The sequence below is a fragment of the Lynx rufus genome, unplaced genomic scaffold (genome assembly GCF_022079265.1).
Source record: "Lynx rufus isolate CCGP_SWC_20201006 ecotype Redwood Valley unplaced genomic scaffold, mLynRuf1.p SCAF_1, whole genome shotgun sequence".
NCBI lineage: Eukaryota > Metazoa > Chordata > Mammalia > Carnivora > Felidae > Lynx > Lynx rufus.
The window spans coordinates 51,065,283-51,080,077 of record NW_025814823.1 but is presented as its reverse complement, the minus strand read 5'-3'; the positions used below and the strand labels follow the sequence as shown (position 1 = coordinate 51,080,077).

Sequence of the window (14,795 nt, the reverse complement as noted above, 5' to 3'; positions counted from 1 at the left end):
TCTGGTCCAGTAGAGTGGCCTCTGTGTCTCTACTTGGCATGCAAGGCTTGGCCTTGACCTCTCATGAGCTGGAGCATTTATCCTTGGAGTTGCCATGGCCGGGAATTCTGCCTCCTGACTCCTGGGGCTTGCTCATCTCACCCTTTGGTCAACAGTAAAAGGCCCTTCCTTCTAGAGCCTCTCCCTCCGTTCTTGGCCATGCGGGTGTGTGGGAGCTGTCTCATGAGAGAGACTCCAAGAGATACAGCTATTTCCATTATTTTACCAAGTTCTTCTGGCAAAATTTGCACAGCAGAGAGGCTTAGGGTCTTAGAAATACAACTCTGCACATTAAAAAAAAAGTCTTTCTATATATTTCTCTCCTTTTTAGGGTGCATAGCAGTCCTGCTCCCATCATTTTTGTGGCCCAGAGGAAGAGTAAAAATGGAGACTAACATATAGAAGTCTAAAGACTTAAGAGTATAAATCAAGTGAACATGTTATATAAAATGTATCTTATCCTTTTATTTTATATTAAAGTTTTTATTTATTTATTTTGAGAGAAAGAGAGAGAGAGAGTGGCATGAGCACAAGTGGGAGAGGGGCAGAGAGAGAGAGAGAGAGAGAGAGAGAGAGAGAGAGATGGAGAATCCCAAGCAGAGTCCACACTGTCTGAGCAGAGCTGGACTTGGGGCTCAAACTCATGAACCATGAGATCATGACCTGAGCCGAAGTCGAGAATCGGATGCTTAACTGACTTGAACCACCCAGGCGTCCCTCTTATCCTTTTATTTTGACAAATGTCTCTTTATTACAACAAATCTTCTATTTTAAATTTCAGCCTTTTAATGTTTCTGAATTTGTTTTATTTTCTATCATGATTTTAGCTTGTTTTGAACCTCGGTGATCTAAAGTATAAAAAGATAAAATATAGTTTTACTAACAATGTAAAAGATTTGAACACATTTAAAAAATAAATGAAAATAAATGTAAACCCTGAAAAAACTCTTTTCATATTTTCAAAAGGACAATTTTTTTTCTGAAATATTAAAAAAGATGTACTGAAATTAGGAGATAAAATTCAAATTGGAATTAATGGCTATCATACATTGCAGTGAATCTTTTAAATAGAGCTGGTATTAAAATTTTCTGAATATAAATTAAATCATTTAAATATGACCATAAAAATAAAACTATTATTACTTCTAGTGTTCAATGTCCATCTACTTGCTGGGCGTAAAGAAATGATATTTTGCTTCATGGATGTCATGTCTGGATCTCTATGTATAGCTTAAGAGTATAAACTTAAATATGCATAATTTAAGAGTAACACGAACTGTTGAATACGGAAGGAAGTCCCTAATCTTCCACATGCAACTGTTGTGAATGGTGGTGTGCTAATTTGCCAGTGTCTCCAGAACCTCAATTTGGAACATGAAGAAAAGGAAGACAACGGATGCTTAGTAGCAATGGGAAATGATATGCTTTATTATGCAAGAATCCATTATTTCATAGTATCAGAGAGGATTATGACACGTTTTTTAATTTGTTTTTCCCTTACTTAAATACTTGGGCTGCTTGAATCCTCCCTGTGCTCTGAAGCATTGTCAATCACTGAAACTGGCAGTGGCATAGACCATACAACCTTCATGGCATTTGGATACAGTTGTTGTGTCTTTCAAAGACAGGGCCAGAATGTGAAGTTTCCCTGGGGTTTGAATGGCATTAGTAATGAGAGCAGATATCTAAGACTACGGATTGTGCTGAAATTCTGAGTCCTAGATCCCAAGAGACAGAGATACCCAGATGTTCTTTACTGAATTCCTTTCACTTGGGTTCAAGGCCTTACGTGCCATCCAGAGACTGAGTTTTATTTTATTTATTTATTTATTTATTTATTTATTTATTTATTTAATGTTTATTTATTTTTGAGACAGAGACAGAGCATGAACAGGGGAAGGGCAGAGAGAGAGGGAGACACAGAATCTGAAACAGGCTCCAGGCTGTCAGCACAGAGCTCGACGCGGGGCTCCAACTCACGGACCGTGAGATCATGACCCGAGCCGAAGTCGGACGCTTAATCGACTGAGCTACCCAGGCGCCCCCAGAGACTGAGTTTTAAAGGGTGGGTGTCAGTTTATTGCCTTGCACTGTACCTGCTGGCACCTTCCCTTTGGGTAGTCAGGTCTTGTGCTAAGTCTCGCTCATCACACAAGCCTTTCATTTACAGTGCTTTTCTCTAAAGCATCTGTTTTTCTCTGGACTTCTCCAGCAGACATTTTTAATGTACATGAATATCGTTGTCACTGTTCAAATCCTTTCTTACGGAAATGTGGCTAGAACCTTTTTGCATGTCCCTGAACATCCTATGATGGTGAAAGATACTTCTTAGGGTTTTAGGAAAGACCCTAAGTACTTCAGGAGAGTTGCCTAAATCCACATGCTGGCCCAGCACCATCCCAGTTTAATGTACCAAAAAAGCATGCTGTTACATTTAAATTATCATCTTTCTAAATGGTTTCTTCTCAACACTGATGGTCAAAAAAATGACAACATATTCCAGATATTTAATGCGCTTTGAAGATGGTCTGCTCCTTGGTTCTTCTAGTGATCTTACTTCCACATAGGAGGTTGTCTCCACCCCCGTGTAAAAATAGAGACAATTTCTCCTTCTTGGGCAACACCCTCGGTTTCTAGTCTTTTGGCTTCTCTGAGAAGGCCTCTCTCCCCAGCTCATCTGTAGCCATGCAGAGCAGATCCCACTCAGATAATTTATAAGAGTAGAGAATTTAGGGGCCCAAATGATTTCTGGCTGAGACCAAGCATTTAACTTTCTGGGTATCATTCATCTGTTCTGTATCTCTCACCAGTTGTAAACTCTGATTGTAATTCTTCTTCAGCCACCTGTTTTCACACCAGTGTCACCTTTTCAGCGCCTCCCTTAAGTGTCAATTTCATACCCTCTGGGGCCCTTCTTCCCTTTTCCTTCCCCCACCCTCCATATTGAAATTGGCATGGTGGCCTAGGGCAGGCCTTGAATCCTAGCTCCACCATTTGCTACAATGTGACTTTGGAAAACATCCACCCTCTCCAGAAGTGTCAGTTTCCTCATTTATAAAGTGAGGATTGTAATGCCTACCTCCTAGGGTGGTGGGCAGGATTAAATGAGATAATGCAGGTAAAGCACTCTGCAGAGATCTGACACAGAAGGACAGTAAATAGTATCTATTGTCATTTAGAAATCCCTCCCCCTTGTTTGTCTTCAGGTTGTTTCACAGCTGTACCTGAACATTGGCTCCACTGAAGGAAGAGAATTGAAAGGGAATTTGAATTTCAAAGCCGAACAACAGAAGCAACAGTGTTGCCATAATCTGCAGGCTCTTACTTGAACATAGAAAAGCAGGATGCCTCCTCAGAGATAAACTGCCTTAAGAAAGGAGATTGTTCCAAAAAAAAAAAATAAAAAAAAAAAAAAAAAAAAAAAAAAAAAAAAAAAAAAAGAAAGGAGATTGTTCCACGGATGTTATCAAAGCTTAATGAACTAAATATTGTCCTTCTCTCCAGGTATGGGTTTTGGCACTATTTCCATTTCCAATGGAGTTGAAGTTATTCATAGAACATTACCTTTTATAAAATCCTAACAAGCAAATCCCCACCAAATCCCTAAAATGGAAAAATTCAAACCCAGTCCATCTGGCTCTCACGCTGTCTTAGCCCTCCCCCCACCTCCCGATAATGGTTCCCCAGGGCAGTAAGGGTGGGCAGGCGGGCAGTGTGAGGACCTGTGCTGCTCACATGTGGTTTCCGCAGGAAAAGAGGTCGCACTTTGCTTATGAGGAAGCTCTACTTCTGGTCCTGCAGGCAGTTTGCCATCCCAAACCCAACCAGCCAACCAAACAACGCCCCCACCCCAAGAATTTGTACCTTAAAGGAAATAGAACTTGAGGTAAATGAGAAAAAAAAAAAATAAAACATCTATTCAAAGCATCCGATGCCTTAGTGAGCAGAAGAATGACACCTTCCTGGAATTAAAGTAATTGAAGCTGTCTTTTAACATGTGAATTGTCTATCTCTGCTTGCTTCCTCTTAGCTTTACCGGGCACTCCAGAAAACTCACAGCGTTCCCTCCCTCCGGCTTTTAATCGCGCTGTTCCCAGGCCACAGCCCTCTCTGTAGCTGTCCAGGAATCCTAATGGTTCAAGGTCTTGCTGGACTTTCTATTCCTCCTGAGACTTCCCTTCTTCCTGCTGCCTTTTCATTATTCTACAATTTTTTTCAGTTACATTTTTAACTATGTAGGAGCAAAGACCATGTCTTGTAGTTTTAAAAGGCCACCTCTCTTACAGTGCCTGGTTATAGTTCTGGGCACACAGTAGATGTAAATTGAATACATTTTATCTGATGTTTCGAAGACCTGCCTTTTACTTGACCAGAAAATAAGAAAATTTTGCCAAGCCTTTTATCCCTTTCAAAATAGAATTTTTAATTAAAATGTTTATTTTTTTTATTTTTGAGACAGAGAGAGCGCGCGCGCGCGCGCGCGCGCGCGCGCGCGCGCGCGCATGAGTGGGGGAGGGGCAGAGAGAGAGGGGGACAGAGGATCCAAAATGGGCTCCTGGCTGACAGCAGAGACCCTGATGCAGAGCTCAATCTCAAGAACCCTGAGATCATGACCTGAGCTGAAGTCAGATGCACAACCGACTGAGCCACCCAGGTGACTCCTTTCAAAATATGATTAATAAGACTTTGAGAAAAACCCTGCTTCCTTTATGTTTTAAAATTTCTCTGCTCATAGGATTCTCGGATTAATGCAAGGCTGCATCCTGGACAGTGAACATTAGAACATTAGAACATTATACTTCCATGTAAGCAGGGAAGGGGGCCAGGTGTGCCTGAAAGTCATCTGGAAGAGTGAGGATGGTAGAAACACCAAACTAGAAAATAAAATTCGTAAACACTGTAGAGGTTTTACTGTTACCCTAAAGATCATTCCAAATGTACCAGACAACAACCTCAAATTCCCATGACACTAAACAAGCAGGGCTTCTGGAAAATCATCGCTTTTCGCTTGCCTGTTTTTCTTGATTCGACAAAGAAAACAACATGTAAATGGGTCTCGGCGTAGTGGCCAAAGGAAAAAGGAAAGCCTCAAACTCAGAAGGTCGTGAGTGTGCGATGACCTTTAGTTACTTTTCTCCTTTTTATCTGCTGCTGTTTGTGATTCAGGAAAAACGGTTCTTCATGTTGTCCGGGCTAAACCTGCTCTGGCTTTCCTTTCCATTTTTAAAAGGCTCTCAGCAGATGCTATCTTCTGGAAAACAAAACAAAACAAAAACAGCACAAACCCACAGATCACTCTCCCTCCCTCCCTGTGTAAAACCTGCACGCTCTGAAGTGAGAAAACAGTGGTTCTTCTGTCTTTTTATTTCTCCGTGTGCAATGGTAACTTTGGCTGTGTGCTTACGTCTCATAGAACCTTCTTATTTTAGGGTATTTACATTATGTTCTTTGTTGCATTCACATTAGAGAATATAGCTAGGGAAGGTTTTACTAATTACAGCATAAATCATTACAGTGGCTACACAACAGAGGCAGTTGATAGATGGATTATCGAAAAGGAAACGCTCTATCATCATTTTCTGTTCTCTTGGCAGAAATGCCATTTGTATGAGGCAAGCAGGTCTGGTTAGTTCTGTTGCTGATTTTAATCCTTCCTATTTTTCCTTCCTTCTTGCCTCTGCCCCCGCCCCTCCCATTCTCAGCCTGCTATGCAGTGGTTCTAAGGTATAAAGACGTCCCAGAGTCCAGTATTTGCCCACTTAATATAGGAAGCAGGACACGGGCTTAGGTCTGCTGCTTTCGTTAAGATCAACTTTTGTAGCTGCATTTTAGCTCATGGACACAGAATCAAACTTCTAAAAATGTTTGGTTTCCATGTTTACTCCACTCAATGTGATTCTTGGTAGTGTCTGACTCATTGTGTCACACAGATTTTTCCACATATTTTAACATGTATTTCCCTCCAGTCCTTGTTGAATTAAATTTCAGTGCTCCTTAGTTCTTGCTGATGATTCTTTTTCAGGAATGGTGTAATAGTAAATTAAAACAAAACAAAACCAAAACACAGTTCCTGGGAAATCTGACATTTTTAAGGCGTGTTTTGATTTTGCAAGAAAATGAGTGTGACTTTTTTTTCAGTCCCTGCCCAGCTATTTGAGAAAAATCAAAAAGTGGAAGCTAAATAGGGGCTAACGTGTGTCCCAGTGTGTGATGAGGAATAGTCAATAATCACTTGTAAAGCCCCTGGAGTTTGCCTGTCACTATGGAGACAAATAATAATGTATCTATAATATTGTATCGGTAATATTATCAATAATATTAGCTGGAGTTGTGAACACCTTTGGTTTTGAAACTAGCTTTGAAACCCAAGGGTAATAAGAATAGAGCAACCAGGAGTTCAGGACTCACAAAACATGTATACCTTGGAGTGAGGGAAAGACCCACGTCTATTTGTTCAGCTTGCAGAAGAAGAGATCAAAATGAGATGTGAAAAAGGGAGCAGGCTCTGTCCCCATTGTCCCTCAAGGCCTTCTAGAAATAGTCTAGCAGAAGTTGGGTGACTAAGCTTCTGGAATGTTCATGCAGAATTCTTTCACTGGGTGAGAGCATGGGGCAGATGGTATCTGTGGTCCGTCCATTAGACATGGAGAGAATTCAAGTCACCCAGTGGACAAAAGCACAGGATGTCATCGGGGCCGAAGCTGGCAGTCTGGCATTGGGACTTTCTGGTGGCGTGGGGCTCTCACCCCATTTCACATAGTGGTTCCCCTTGCTTCCGGTTTGCTGTGAGCTGTGAGGGTGTGGTCCCAGTTCACAGCCAGGGAAGTCAGCAAGCAGGCACCAGGGGAGGGGGCTGCTAGGAGCCAGGAGCACCCAGGCTACTCTCGCAAGTCAGGGTCGCATATTTTGTCTGGTCGGACGATGCGGGGCATTTGTTTATCGTTAGCAGGCCTAAGTTATTCTTCCATTAGGATCACAAGAGTTTCCTCTTGCTCATTTTAGAGAAGTGAGGAGGGTGAAAGTTCAAGGTGTTTGTGGAGATTGCCAAAGAACTCTCTTCTAAAAGCTAGAGACCCTTTCAGTGAGGCCCCAAGCACAGTGTGAACGGAATACCAAACATCAGTTAAGATCTGTGTGTCATCCAGGGAGTCAGCTGTCATGGAGATTTTCACTATATTGTCACTAAGGCATCACAGAGACAGCCTAGTCCTGGAATGGCTTTGGTGTAGCAAAGCCGATAGGAAGAAAAGAAAAGGCAAGTGTGGGCTTCGGAGAGTGAGAGCGATGTATGAGAAATACATGGATGTATGGGGAGGTGGAGGAGAGAAATCACTGCGGGATGGGAATTTGAAGCATGGAAATAGGAAAGGAAAAGTAGACATTCTTTGGATGCTAACAGATCAACTAAAAAATGAGATTGACTAGGGCGCCTGGGTGGCTCAGTCAGTTAAGCATCTGACTCTGGATTTTGGCTCAGGTCATGATCCCAGGGTCATGAGATCGAGCCCCGTGTTGGGCTCTGAGCTGGGTGTGGAGCCTGCCTGGGAATCTCTCTCTCCCTCTCCCTGTGCCCCTCTCTCACTCTCTCTCTCTCTGAAAGAAAGAAAGAAAGAAAGAAAAGAAAGAAAGAAAGAAAATGAGATTGACTTATAGAAACAGAGATCCCTATTAACTAAGTTAGAGGAGAAGCAGTAGAGATAATTCTGTTCCATCTAAAATAGGAGTCAGCCTCTCTTCTTTCTGTGCCTCATCTTCCCTGTGAAGCAGAGCTCTCCTCTGATGACAGGTGTTACCTGACCCACCCCCACCCTAAGGTCTGAAAGTAGACACAGCCCTTGGTTCAATCCGGGACCCAGGTAGGGCAATCACACACTTGAACTAGACTTGATTTCTCCCCCAAATCAGATAAAGGATAGCTTTATATCCCAAATTTCATTTTAGTAGAAATCAGAAAGTTTAAGAAATCCATGGGAAAGGACATTTTTCATTTCATTTGTTTTCATTTTGACAAAATTTGATCTGAAACACAAGAACCTGGAGGTGGTTTTTAAAAACTGGTAGTGACAACAATAAAATACCTGTGAATGAGATATTCAGGCTAAGCCAGAGACCAGTCCCAGTCCCGGTTTCCTGTGCAGCGGGGGAGAAGGATACCCATCTTTGTGGAAGGGGAAAGAGAAGTCATGCTTGTTGAGTGACGCCCCCAGCTCAGGAACTGGACCAAGCACTTATAGCTGCAATCTCATGTATTCACCATAACCTCGAAATTACGTGTCTTTATTTATTAATGTTATGCAAAAGAGGAAAATGTGACTTTGTCACATAGGAGAAAAAGAATATATAGGTACCATGATTTTTTGAACTATATCCTCCATTTATTGGGTATTTGGGGCTTGGATTGAAGCCTAAGTTTCTATTCTTGGCTTTCTTTTGAGAAATTGCCACCTCGTCTCTTCGGTGAGAGTACATTGATAGCCTGTTATTCCTGTCATTGTCACTCCTTGGATGCTACTCCTCTCACTGAGATGGTAAGAAGGGCTGGAGATCTGTAAGCCATGGAGCCCTGCCATCCTGAGTCTTCACCTGTGGCTCCTGAAGGTGATCTCTGAGGAAGCTCGGGTGAGCCTTGTAGGCAGACAGTGGGACATCTCACCTGACCCTCTACCAATTCAAGTTAAGCAGCTCTTTTACTTACGATGGAGAGCTCCTGTGGGAGCAGCATGGAGCACATGTCTCCTCCCTGTGAGATCCTGTCTTAGAATATGGTTAGGGATTGAACTGTGCCTTCTCCAAACCCTAATTCATATATTCAAACTCTAACCCTCAATGTGACTATATTTGGAAATGAAGTCTGTGAGGAAGTTGAATAAGGTCATAAGGGTGAAGCCTTAATCCAATAGGACTAATGTCCTTTTAAGAAGAGGAAGAGACACAAAAGATTTCTTTCTCTCCCTGTGCACAGAGCAGAGGCCATGTGAGGACACAGCAGGAAGGCAGCCATCTTCAAGCTAGGAAAAAAAGCCTTTCCAACAACCAACCCTCATGGCACCTTGATCTTGGACTTCTAGCCTCCAGAGCTGTGAGAAAGTAAATTTCTGTTGTTGAAGCCACCCCAGTCTGTAGTTATTTTGTTGTGGCCACCTGAGCAGACCCATACAGGTGGCTTCTCCCAAAAGCTGAACCTGAGACAAGGGTTTGAGTACAAGTAGGTTTTTTTTTTTTTAAGTTTTATTTTTTTTTTTTTGAGAGAGAGAGAGAGACAGAGTACAAGTGGGGAAGGGGCAGAGGGAGAGGGAGACACAGAATCCAAAGCAGGCTGCAGGCTCTGAGCTGTCAGCAACAGTGCCAGACCGGACGTGGGGTCCAAACTCACGAACTGAACCGTGAGATCATGACCTGAGCTGAAGTTGGACACTTAACTGACTGAGCCACCCAGACACCCTGAGTACAAGTAGTTTTTTTGAGGTATGATCCCAGGAGCATGGGGAGACAGTGGGGGAAAGGAGGCAAAGAGGCAGAAAAACCAACGAAGCATGCAGAACGAGTGGACCGGGACTGTGAGAAATCGAGCAGGTTCTGAAAGACTGCGGACACAACTGAGAATCTTCCTTCTGCCCAGTATTATCCACCGGCCCCTGCCCCTCGTTCACTGAGGGCTCCTTCTGGGGCGACTTGCAGCCTGCCAAGCTTCTCGCACCGTCAGAGACAGCGGGCACGGGAAGTGGGGCAGGAGCTGAGATAAATGTTTACTGTAAGGAAAATTGGCTCTCAGGGAAACTTGCTAAAAAAAAAAAAAATTGAATGTAGTCATTTTTTAAAACTACAGAGTCAAATTTTAGACCGTATTGATGGATTCCAGGCTCTGCAGATTAGAAAACGAGCACATGTCCTCCAGCTTTCCCTGTCTTCTGATTTTTTAAAAATTATTATTCATATTATAATTTTTCTATTGTTAAGATTCTTGAAATACCTATTTTGGTTAAGCGTAGTTCTATTTATTTATTTGTTTATTCATTGAGATGTAATTGACACGTACCACTGTCTTCGTTTTATGCATCGACATAATGATTTGATAGAAGTGCATATCGCGAAATGACACTCACACTAAGTTTAGCGAACATGCATCGCCTCACACTGAGGCACTGAAGAGTGGGAGGTTTCTCTTCGTGTTTCTTCTTCTCCGATGCAAAGAAGCTGGGCTGTGGAGGATCTTTTTCAAGTCTAAGGCTGAAGGTCCTGACTGTAGATCAGGCACAGGAGTGTTAAGTATTCCTGCATTGCCATTTCCAGATGCAGATTAGCTGTGGTGATTCACCAGGTGAGTTAGTCCTTTCCTAATTTGCTTCCTGCAGACACAGGGTTCTCCTTGGAGCCAGACTGATGCTTGTCTGAGTCTTTCTCAAGCTCTTCTTTGGACTGGCTGGCCTCTTTACTTACCTAAATTTTTTTTTTCTTTTTGCTTCAGAAAAATAGGTTACAAATACCTTAATTTATATTTTTTAAACCGGAAGAGGAAGGTAAAAAATAATATATTTTCCTAAGATAATATTTAGGAAAAATGTCTTTTCTGAAAGCTGATTATTGAGTTTTGAATGGTCTCACGCTAGAGTTAAAAATGATCTTTCAAGGTTGTTGGGAATAGACTGATAGGCATCTTCAAGACTGCAGTATCTCCTTGTCTGAGTCTCCTAAGAAAAGGTTAAATAGGAATGAGTTTTGCCTGGTCTGCAATCATTACTGTTTAGAAGAAAGTGGATTTTTAGACAGGTTCTTTCCAGATCTATGATTCTATAGTAAATCCTTCCAACTTTCCAATGTAAAAGTACTATTTATAGAAAAAACAGGAAAGGAAGAGGTATTGTAAATCATTTTTTATAGTATCTTTGGTGATTCCTAGACCGAGTGTTTTTTATTTTCTTTAACAACTCATTTGACATACTGATGATAATAATTCTTTCATTTTTCTGTTAAAGATCTTTGTCTCACTTAAAAAAATGAACATTGTTCATATGATCTTAGATAATTCTGTTAATGTCAATAAATAATTTTTCTTTTAGGTTTGAGTATCCTGGAATAAGCTACCTTTAAGTCTTCATCTCTACCTAAAAAAAAATATTCTAAGGGTTGGCACATTGTTGGGATTATCATGTTGCTTTATTTTTTTAAATTTTATTATTTTTTTAAGTGTTTATTTATTTTTGAGAGAGGAAAAGACAGAGAGCGAGAGTGTGAACAGGGGAGGAGCAGAGAGATAGGGAGACACAGAATCAGAAGCTGGCTCCAGGCTCTGAGCTGTCAGCACAGAGCCTGATGCAGGGCTCGAACTCATGAACCTGAGCCGAAGTCAGACGCTCAACCGACTGAGCCAGCTAGGCGCCCTGCTTGATTAGGTATTTCTTATGGCTCCTTTTCTCCATAATTCCTTCCCAGCTAGCATGAATGCTTAATCCAGTGGAGGAGCTTTCTCCTTTGAGCCTTACCTCTCATTAAACCCAACCTTCATTCCTCTCCAGAGATGGATTATGAAAGGAGTGGATTTAAAGTTCATTGCCTGGTCATGAATGAACATGGTAAAGAGAGATGTAGGGGCAAAGTTAAATTACAAAATGTGCGCTTAAAAAGCTCATCATTTTGCTCCCATGGGAACTTCTTGATTAAATTTGCTTTAGCAAATAATGCCATTCATAAAGAAAAAAAATCTACCCAAGGGCCTTGGTAAAATGAAAGAGCCAACACACAGCATTTGATGTCATGAATATAACAGCCCTGAGAAGTTAACAGGAAAGCCCACTGCTTCGTGTTGACTCTGGCCATTTGCTTTTCCAGCCCTTCCCCTCAAGTTCTGTGCCAGCACATACATGCACGAAAGCCCAGGTGTGCATAAAGCACGTGCGCTCAGTGGACGTTTGTTGACTTGAGTTTCCCGGTTATCTTTGTTCCTCACAGTGTTTGTTTGTTTGTTTGTTTGTTTGTTTATTTATTTATTTATTTATTTTAAAGTTTATTTATTTATTTTGAGAGAGGGAGAGAGAGAATCCCAAGCAGGCTGTCCCGATGCAGGTCTCAGTCCCACAAACAGTGAGATCGTGACCTGAGCCAAAAACAAGAGTCAGACGATGTTCAACCGACTGAGCCGTCCAGGCGCCACATCAAAGTGCTTATTTAAAATAAGTGACACGAATGGCAGCCCACTCCTCTCTCATTCTGTTCTCTTCTGTGATCTTTATTTCCAGTGTAACAGAATCTTGTTGTTCTTCCAGATAGCAGGGAAGATTGCAGTGAGAACGTTATTGGAGGTGGTGGGTTCTCACTGTGGCTCTGGGTAAAAGGCAACTATCTGCTATAATGGCCTCCACAGCCACAAGAAAATCACTGCTCGTCGTCCTTGTACAGAAATAAGCTCTCTTGCTCTTTCTAGCTTCTTTTGAACTTTCTCTAGCAAATGATTGACAAGGCCAGAATAGCAGACTATTTAAATGTTTTTATTTATTTTTGAGGAGAGAGAGAGAGAGAGAGAGAGAGAGAGAGAGAGCGAGAGAGCGCCCTAGTGAAGGAGGGGCAGAGAGGGATGGGGACAGAGGATCTGGAGCAGGCTCTGTGCATTGACAGCAGAGAGACCGACTGGGGGCCCGAACTCATGAACCATGAGAGCATGACCTGAGCTGAAGTCAGACACTTAGGTGACTGAGCCACCCAGGCGCCCTCCCCTGCCCCAAGAATAGCAGACTATTTAAAAGCTGAATGTCTGGAGTTGGATCTGTCCTTAAATTCTGACTGTGCCATGTGTCTGTGAGGAGACTAGGTTTGTTGAGTCTCCTTACCTATCAGGTAGCTGTTTGTGAAGACAAAATGATGTCTGAAATAATTGCTAGCACAGCATAAAACTTTAGTAAAATCTATTTCTTACTCTTGTTTTCTTATTACAATACTAACTTGTGTTTGGAAGTCATTTTGTTATTTCCACAATACTCCACACGCTTTTAATTCCCATTAGATTCCTACCTTTGAAGGAGTCTTAAAGAGCATGACCATTATCTACATTTAGCAATTATGGGTATTTTTTGAGTATTTGTGATTAGAACAATCTAATAAATAGTGGACTAAAGAAATAGTGGAAGTAGCCATCCATCTTCTTGGCCTGCTGAATGTCGGGCCCAAGCTGAATGCAAAGGCTGGAGGAGTCAATAAGGGCAAAGACTTCGTGGGGAGAGGAGTGTGTACTTAGAATTCTCAGAAGCCAGAAAACTTCCTCCTCTGAAGGAACAGACCAGGAGTCCAAACACCTACATATTAGATTCACCGCTGACACTAACTATTTAACCTTTGCGAATCTGAGTCTTTTCGTTGAGCAGTTTAGTTTTCCAAGAGTACTGCTATATTCCCAACCTTGTCCGCTATAATGCTGCTGTGTGTAGTCTACCCTCCTTCATCGTGTCATTGTTCCTTGAGGGCTTCCCACACTCCTTTATTCTGGCCCAGCCTCTGTGCCCCTGTCCATCTCTGCCATGTTCTCCTATGGTGAATGTCACTGCCTCCCGCCCAGCTGCTGAAGGCTTAGGTGTGATGTTCCTTTTCACATTCCCTCAGCATTCCTCATCAATCGATCATTTGCCATCAGTCCTACTAATTTTCCCTGATTAAAATCTTTTAATGCATTCTCTGCATTCCCTCTGTATTCTGTGCACTAGGTTGAGACTCCTTTGTATCTTGCCTGGACTATTGTAGTAGTCTAACGTTTTTTTTGACTTGCTTGCTCCCTTTAAATCCGTTCTCCATCCTGCAGGCAGGGGGTGCTCTCTAAAATACAGTTACGATTGTGTCCTGCTTCTGTATACAATCCTCCAATGTTTTTCCATTAGTGTACAGAACATAACCCAAAGCTTTTCATAACCCACTTTGCTTTGTCTTTCCTCTTGATTAAAAGCTGCTAGAGAGTGGAGACCACGTGTTACTCAGCTTTCTATTTCCCAAAGCACCCAGCAGGGCAGCTTGCCTTCTAGAGAGCATTCTTCACATGCCTGTTATATGATTTCATCCAATGGAGTTACTATGATTGACTTGACCTTTCTCAAGGTAGGTATGATGATTTGATGAAGTATTATGTGGAAGCACATAACTAAAATTAAATTGACAAAATTAAATGGGCTCATCCTCAGTGATGATATTAAAAAAAAAAAACAGCTTAGGTGATTCACATATTCAAAAGTTCATCTGAAAACTTCAGTCTTCCAACAAACTACTCAACAGAAACTCATTTTCACGTGGCGGATGCTGGGGAGATGGTGAAGAGTCTCAGAAGCAAGAGCATAGTTTATAGATAGTGTCCCAAGAAGGTGGAGGTAGGCTGTCAGCAGCAAGCAGGGCCGTAGGCCTTGGTGTGGCTTCGGGCTCTCAACAGACAGCCAACAAGCATTTCATGCACATTCCCGAGGGGCTCCATGTTCCACACCATTACTCAAGGACTTTTCTCTTGGCCAGGATTACTTGGTAGATCCACGAGGCCAAGTGGCCTGTTGCCAATGTTCAAATGTTCTTTCTTTCTGGTCAGTGCTTCCCTTCCTCTCTGAGCTGCAAGGCCTGGAGGAGAGGATGTGATATGGGATGGCTGTCTTCCTGGTCCACTTTCAGCACTATTTTACGATAAAAATGGAACTCTCCACTGCTCCTCTTAGAGAGATGACAGCTTCTCTGCTTAGAATTCAGTGACTCATTCCACTTGGACACAATCACATTCTTTCTAGGGCGGAAACCCTGAA

General features: G+C 42.2%; 2 long non-coding RNA genes across 5 annotated transcripts in view; both read left to right on the top strand.

Moving 5' to 3' along the window:
* The window catches only part of LOC124513042 (uncharacterized), a 49,669-nt gene extending 46,252 nt beyond the window's left edge, over positions 1-3,417 (top strand). For both annotated transcript variants that reach the window (XR_006962283.1, XR_006962284.1), the window contains one exon: positions 3,246-3,417. This is a non-coding gene — a long non-coding RNA (uncharacterized LOC124513042). The remainder of the gene's footprint in view (positions 1-3,245) is intronic.
* A 70-nt stretch (positions 3,418-3,487) lies between these two features.
* LOC124513049 (uncharacterized) overlaps positions 3,488-14,795 on the top strand; it is an 84,132-nt gene continuing 72,824 nt past the window's right edge. For all 3 annotated transcript variants that reach the window (XR_006962287.1, XR_006962289.1, XR_006962288.1), the window contains exon 1: positions 3,488-3,543. This is a non-coding gene — a long non-coding RNA (uncharacterized LOC124513049). The remainder of the gene's footprint in view (positions 3,544-14,795) is intronic.